The sequence below is a fragment of the Myotis nattereri genome (assembly GCF_964212035.1).
Source record: "Myotis nattereri genome assembly, chromosome: 8".
Classification (NCBI taxonomy): domain Eukaryota; kingdom Metazoa; phylum Chordata; class Mammalia; order Chiroptera; family Vespertilionidae; genus Myotis; species Myotis nattereri.
The window spans coordinates 50,283,818-50,291,041 of NC_138083.1; the positions used below are offsets into that span (position 1 = coordinate 50,283,818).

The following is a 7,224-nucleotide window of genomic DNA, read 5'->3' on the forward strand; positions in this document are numbered from 1 at the left end:
ACAGAGGCCCTACTGCAGCCAAAAAGAAGGGAGGGTGCAGATGAGGGGAAAGGATGACCCAGTCACTACACAGATGCCCCCTTCCCAGGCAGAGAAACTGCCCTGGCTGGCTGCAGGGGGATGGGAGGGGGTGGAGGTAGGTTATGGGGCAGGGAGATGAGAAAAGCCCTGAAAACTATTTCCCTTTAACCTGATATATTTATATATTTACAATTATAAGGGGGTTTGGAAATTTGGAGTAACAGTTCTTTAAAGACAGAGAGTAAAAGCCAAATAGCACCCTCATCTTGGGTCTTGGTCATATTTCCCTGCCTCCTAGCTCCAAAAACCTTCAGTAGGAAAGGGGAAACAGGAGGAAGAGGCTGGAAGAAGAGACTGTTTGAGGGTCTTGAGCCTACAACTCACTCCAAAAGAAGGTGAGACAGCAGAGTCCCACCCAGAAAAGGGCCACTTGTCCCCTGCCTCTCCACCAGCTCCCCATATCTCCATGTGGCTTAGGCAGAGGGCTATGCCAGACCCATGTACTCCAACACACTGCATGGTGACTCATCCTCCTCCTGTAGCAGGTCAGCCTGCTCAGTAGCCCTTAGCACACTCTTCTTGACATCACCTCCCATCAAGAACTCATCCAAGATGAAGTAACCCTACTCAAAATTAAAGATGATGTCCAGCTCACACACATTACCAAAGGATTTGTCCAGGAGCTCCACATATCTGTGGATCAGTTCCAGGGTGATGAGCTCATTGTCTTGGCCCTCGATGGTGCAGCAGAAGTAGAGGTTGGCGTATCTCTTATAGACAACTTTGAGGTCTCTCCACTTGAGGAAGCTGTGCATCTTGGGCTTGCGAGCCAGGACAACCTGCATGAGCTTCCAAACCATCTTTTTTCTCTCCTTGTCTGATGTCGCCAGGTACCATTTTTGCAGCTCAGCTTTCCCTGCCGGCTCAACAGCAGATTGAATCAATCATCCTGCAGCCTTCATCTTAGCGAGTCATAGCAATGGACTTTTTGAGTAGGACAATGCTTTGTGCAGTAATGTCTAGGCATTGCATGGTGCTTGGCATCCCTAACCTAGGGAAGAAATACCAGTAGCATCCCCTCCTCCAAAAAGCCCCATGAATTTCTAATTATCTGCAATGGATCATTAGGAGTGCACTCGGAATGGAGAGCTTCTGGTTTAGACCAATCAGAACCCATCTCTGAATGGGGTGGGATCTATTTGGCCTAATGTTATGGGCTCAGAGTGTAGGAGAATAGATTTCTGATAGGAAATTGATGTTTACTATTTAATGAGAAAACTATAGATAATGTTTGCTGTGATTGGATGTTACTATAGGCTTTTTCAATTTCTATACCCTCTTCTGCAGTAATATCACCCTTAATATTTTAACTATCAACGTCAGGCTAATGGCCTCTAACTCAATCAATACAGCAAGATTTTTCTGCTGAGATCCCAGCCATTATATACAACACAAACTCATCTGTTACTCTAATCTCAACAGGGTGTGCTCCTGAGTTTCTCATCTGCTTTTTATTTCAAATTTGTGCTTCCATTTTAATTCACTTTTTATTAATCATCCCATGCTTTCAGCACACTCTATCCTCCATAAAAACTAAACAGCAAGTTATATTGATTATACTTCTTAAAAACTGTTATAACCCATTCTTTCTACTCACTTGTTATTGTAATACATTGAGTTATAAAAAAATGTAAGTATATTACTTGAAAAATGACTTCTCTACCTCATTTTGGTATCTTTCTGTCCATCTACTATAAAATTACTAAGGCATTCTTTCACACATCAAGTCTGATTATTTCATTAATTTGGTGATTTCTATCCCACTGCCTGTTTTAGTAAATAGTTTTATTGGGATACAGTTTCCCACATTCACTTACACATTATGTATAGCTGTGTTCATGTGACAAGAGCAGAGTTACAGAGCTGTCCCATTGAATAAAATGCCATTCCATTAGCATGCCATATGACACCCTGTGACATGTTGCTTCTATTATCACATCCTCGGCTATACATGTCTTGAGAACTATCTCACACTGCTTTGTCAAACCTGACTCAGCAGTTCATTGGATGCAGGATGCTCCTCCACAAGATCATGTCCAGTACATGTCATCTGCTTCATTCAACCCAAAGCATACTCTGCCAGTTTGGTCCAAATGCACTTCCACTTCATTGCCAAAAAGTTACCTTCAGTGTAAGTTTTTCAGAATGTCTTCAGTGATCCTAGTGAGATAGAATTAATAATTTCATTCCAGCTTTGCTTCTACACCCTAGCCTTACTCTATTATTGTAATAACTAGAGGCCCGATGCATGAAATTCGTACAAGAAGCTCGGCCCTTGCAGCCGAGGCGGCTTGCCTCTACGCTTGCAGCCCCTGGTTTTGTCCAGTGTTTGGAAGGTCATTCGGCTGTCTGGGCAAGAACAGTCACAACTTGTCCTGCCATCTTGAGTAGATAATAATCAGTTTACTCACCCAGATGGGAAATTTTGTGCTCATGGAGAATCTCTTTTGTGTAGATTAGAAAGCAAGTGTTTTCATTGGAAATGAAATCTCTAATTGATTCTAACTTTGTGGTTTAGCAGCTCCATATAATCCCATAGCTTTCTGCCCTTTGAGGTACTACTGATTTTCTAGAAAATAACTTCACTGCCACGTGAGTACTCAGTGCCACAGATATCCTAGACTTTAAATTAATTTTATTGTTAATATTAGTGCATTTTTTTGTGGTGGAATACCCCAAGACTTTATTTCTAGGAGGTATGCCATCCCCTATAGGAGCCAATGAAAATGTTTGGATTTGGCGCCAATCCCTTAGTATTAATGACTTAGACTCTAGTAAGCAGAACATTGACCTATTTTCCTGAAGCTTATGAAGAATTTCCTTCAGAAAGTGGTTCACTGCTGATCTGTAAAAGTGCAAAGATGTACAGTATTGGCAGGTGGTATAATAATGACATGTGGTGAACACGTGGTATGAGAATATTGCTACTGCATATTAATAGTAGGTTCTTGGGCAGATCAGATCCTTTGAGGATGGCATTAAAAACAGTCTCTCTGGAAACATTTATATCACTAATTGTTTGGTGTTGTTTTTTATTTTCAATCATTCAGCAAATTTATTGAGCACCTACCATGTAACACCCATTGTGCTGGAATCTAGGGAAAAAAACATGTAAACATTCTTTTCCCCATGCAGCTCAGGAAATGGAAATACTCAAGTTGTAATTTTAGGAAGAAATGTAGATTTTCCCTGTAGTCATCACTCATGATTTTCCAAACACTTAAAATGCCATATTGAAAATAAGATTGCATATATCTGGCAGGGTAATGCTCCTGGTATTGCTAAAACAGAGGCCAAAATGTCACATAATCATAATGGAAGACACATTATTAGTATTGTTGGTACCTAATGATAGAAAAATGAATAAATCTACTTTATTCAATTGAGAGTTCAAAATTAAAAGCACAGTTTAGGAAATCATTTCAGTTATAAATATATTTTAGAAGTATTCAACTACAAACCAGCAATTTGTTTTTAAAACTTTATTACTCAATATAAATATGGACATATGGTGTGAATAATGAAATGAATCCAAATGAGTATTACTGAAGTCCAAAAATAGATGTAGTAGAGTGAAAAGTAAGGGGCACATTTAAATAGTTGATGCTATCTGAAAAGAGGTGAGGATAAAAATTGTGTTTCCTAGGTGATAATATTGATGCTAGGCGGGTAGTTTAATTCATGTACTTACTAATGAGCATATTTTATTGCAGAATATAATTTTGCATTCCGTGGGAGCTGAATTAAGCAGCACTGCGAATATTGGTCCCTATTGGAATAAGCAGTTTCTACTCTGGATCTCTCATGAAATGGCTATCCTCTGGAAAAACATAAAAGATTTATGGCAGTTATTTAACACATAAAATAAAGATTCTACATAAGGCATTAAAGTTTGAAAGAAAAACAGGGCAGATAAGTAAATTAGTTCTATTTTTTGCTTTATTTTTCCATGTGTTGCTAAACAAGTCCCTTGATCTCTTTGCATCCCAGTGGTTTAGAAAGTTTGGTAATAAGCAGAGAAGAGGGGATTTTCAGGAGTAGAAATTAGCTGCATTAAAGAATATGGCCATAGTAACCGCAACAAGTAGTTGTATTTGGAAGGAACGCCTCATAAAGGTAAGGATGAATGCCAGTGGAATTTCAAACAATACCAAACCAGAAATAAATGATCAGGGTCACCATTTAGTCAAGGGAAGAGAGAATGTGGAAAAGAAACAAATGGAGAGTGGGGCGCGAAAATATGTAGAGATTAATGATTGGATGATATGAAGCAAGCCTTCAAAAGCAAATGTGGTCGGGCTGCTGACCCTTTTGTGTTATGGTGGAAGGAGCACCCATCCCAAACTCCTATCAAGATGCCTTTTCCCTAAGCATCAGATTGGCACTTTACCATTTAATGTTTTAGTTTCTAAAGGACTTAGTTTTTTTTTTTTTTTTTAAAAAATACATTCCCAGGCTAAATAATTAGCTGTGGCCCCATCTGTACTCCCTCATTCAACCGTTAACAATATGTGTCCATTGTGGGCCCAAGGGTAACTCTCAGCTGCTCACGACCTGCTCTCTGGGATGGAGGTGCTCACAGTCCATGCCTCTCAGTTTACCTTGCACTCTGCCCTTCGTAAAGAGGTTCACATTTCCTCTTTATCTTTTCACTGAGGGTAACAATCTTCACTACATACCAACAACATGAAAGGACAAAAAATGAACAGGCTAGCGTTTTGCTGGTGGGGTACCATCCAGAACAAAGCACTCTGATTATGCCAGCTCAAAATACGTTCTTTTCATGTTACCATTTCTGTGGAACAGTTTTTTATCTTTCTTTCATTCCTTTTTTATTTTTTTTATTTTACCATTTCTGGAGAAATAAATGCCTGCTAATTGAGATGCGAGATAATTAATTGGCTATCTCTAGCATTTGTTCACAGGCAGATCCAGGCAGTGTGAGGCCTGAAGCTTATACAATCTGGGCATGATCTCTTAAAAATGCACACAAATTACTAAAACTAAATTAGGTACAAGGCCCTGGAAGAAGCCCATGCAATTTGGAAGGCCCCGAAGCTTAATCTTCATTAACTTCCAGGAAACCTGCCTCTGTATATAATTGCTCCTCACTTATTAGCAAGCGAGGAAGGGATGGCGAAGTCAGCAACTGGCTGGCCTTGGAGCACCAAGGAGAGTCAGGGATCGGCTATTGTCATCGGCGAGCTGATTGCTTTCAGAGACCGGGGCTGAGGATGTTCTCTCTAAAATATCATCTAAAGAGCAGAGGAGGTCTAGGGAGCAGCACATCTCAGCTCTTTACTTTTTAATGTGACACCCCCCACTGTCTCTGCATTGTGTGTCTTTCCTTTTTAAAGGTCCACTCTTCCTGAAAAATAGCACAGGCTAGATCTGCCTTTTAATAGTTCAAAATGGAGATGGCAAACTTTTTGTGTCTACATGTATTGTTGTACTAAATATTTTAAATGGGCCCTTACATAGTACTGCATCATTTACCCAACTATTAATTATTTAAGTATCTGTTATGGGTTTAATTGCATCCTCCAAAAAGCTAATGTTCAAGTCTGAACCCCCAGAACCTCAGAATGTGATCTTATTGGGCAATTGGGTCCTTGCAGATGTAATTTGTGAAATTGAGATGAGGTCATACTTGACTAGGCTGGGCTCTTCATTCAATAGGATTGGTGTCCTTATAAGAAGAGGAAATACATAGACCCACCAGAGATGAAACCACATGACAACAGAGGCAGAGATTGGAGCAGGTAGGGGTGGGATGAGCAGATCAGCTGCAAGTGAAGGTACTCCAAGGATTGCTGACAACCAGCAGGACCTAGGAACAGGCAAGGAAGGGTTGTTTCTTACAGGTTTCAGAGGGAGGTGGCCCTACTGACAGTTTGATTTCAGGCTTCTGGCCTCCACACTATGAATGAGTCCATTTCTGTTGTTACAAGCCATCCTATTTCTAGGGCTTCATTATGGCAGCCCTTAAAACCAATATGACATCGAATAACCATTATGAGTATTAGTTGCTGGGCACATAGTAGAGAATATGATGCCATTCTCCCTGTCCTCGTGCAATTAATCTATTGAGGAATATCCACTCTCAACAATAACTATCTGCCTACCTATCTCTTTGTAACATATGCAATGAAAGTGGGAATCGAATCTTCCGATTTCAGTGTCTTTCTCTGTACCATGTGGACAAAATATATGAAATGCAAATATTTCTTTTATTTAAAAAATAGTGTCTATATATAATCTCTTATAAAATAGTAAGTTACCCAAATAATGGTTGAAAGACATTGCAGTTAAGTTCCAAAAGAGACAAATGGTTTGACAATAAGTGACAGAAACCTTGCCAGCATCCATTAGGCTATAAAAATAAATAAATAAAAGTTAAAAAATAGGTAAATTTTATGGGAGGCTTGAGTAGCTCCATGAATGACAACTAGTTCAGGAAAAATACTTGTTGGTGAAGAATCATGTCAGAACGTGTGATGTAGAGTAGAATTGTCTGGCTAGAGCCATGGAAGGGTATTTCACAGGATGTGCTAGAAATGTTAGGCAGAAATAGAATGTTCATTGAAAAGCCTGTCACTTTTGGACTCTCTACTTATTATTAAGTCCTAGGCCAGTAAGCATGGGAACCTCGGTGAGTTATTTTTAAATCAGAGGTAAAGATAAATATTGTGAAGTTACTTGTGAAGATTAATTCAGGTAACACATGCAAAACACATCAGTTAATCTGGGTAGGTAACCAGATTGGTACTGTGTATCATTGCCTGTGGAGTAAAATTCTTCCCTACCACTCATTTCTTCATATTTTGTACCCCAAGGAAATGACAAATTACAATCAATTCATAGAGTGAAATGACTAGTTTCAAATTTTCAAAGTCATGCACATCTTTTGAAAAGAGCAAACAAACACAATTTTTCCTAGTTTTTACTTTAAGTTAGATCTCATGTATTGAGTCAGCAGTCACTGAAAATATCTCTAAATTCCTACAACCAGAAAGTAAGCTAATCAGTTATATTCATATAGCAATTAACTCATCATTTGTTACTTATTTTGATTGAATTAGGATTCTGGAATCAAGGCAGAATGCTGTTTAATTTCAAAATTCAATCTGAGACCAAGAACAA

At 39.1% G+C, this 7,224-nt stretch overlaps 1 pseudogene across 1 annotated transcript; it reads right to left on the minus strand.

The window, feature by feature from the left end:
* Positions 1-506: 506 nt before the first annotated feature.
* Positions 507-961, minus strand: LOC308522932 (AP-1 complex subunit sigma-1A-like; annotated as a pseudogene). Its single transcript has one exon. The product of its transcript is annotated as an AP-1 complex subunit sigma-1A-like (transcript).
* Positions 962-7,224: the final 6,263 nt, after the last annotated feature.